This window comes from Charadrius vociferus, unplaced genomic scaffold, assembly GCF_000708025.1.
Source record: "Charadrius vociferus isolate BGI_N301 unplaced genomic scaffold, ASM70802v2 scaffold2799, whole genome shotgun sequence".
Lineage (NCBI taxonomy): Eukaryota > Metazoa > Chordata > Aves > Charadriiformes > Charadriidae > Charadrius > Charadrius vociferus.
The window spans coordinates 30-630 of record NW_009650247.1 but is presented as its reverse complement, the minus strand read 5'-3'; positions in this window follow the sequence as shown (position 1 = coordinate 630).

The following is a 601-nucleotide window of genomic DNA, read 5'->3' as shown; positions in this document are numbered from 1 at the left end:
CTGCCCGTCCATGCCCCACCCCGGAGCATCCCTCGTGATCCCGCATGGGGATGAGGACCCTCCCAGCCCAACGCCGGGACCCCCGGGGGACCTGGTGCCCTGCTCCCCCCACCCACCTCACCTCCTGCCAGGGCGTCCTGCCCAGCACTTCCCAGCCGGGCCATGCCAGGGCCACTGCTCACTCACTGCCGGGTCTCCGTGCCGAGGGCTCCTGCATCCAAGCCGTGCCCCGTGGCAGCGAGCCGGCGGGGGCCAGGGGAAGACGGGGAGCGACTGCTGTCGCACTGGTGCCTGCGGCCACCTCCGTGCCACATGGTGGGATGCCCTTGGTGGCTCGGGTTGCTCTCTGACGTAGCCAGCCCGTGTAGAACAGCTTGGTCCTTCACCCCACGCCACCCCCACACCCCCACATAAGTGTGTGCAGTGCTCACACACACACACACACGCACAGAGACTGGGATGCACATTCCCGTTGATGCACGCACAGATGCACACATGCACATACACGTGCGCACATACACTCTGCCCCAAGACCCCAAGACCCGAGTCCCTCTGCCCAGACTCACGGGCAGGCAGCTCCGTCCCCCTCTGCCCTCTCCCG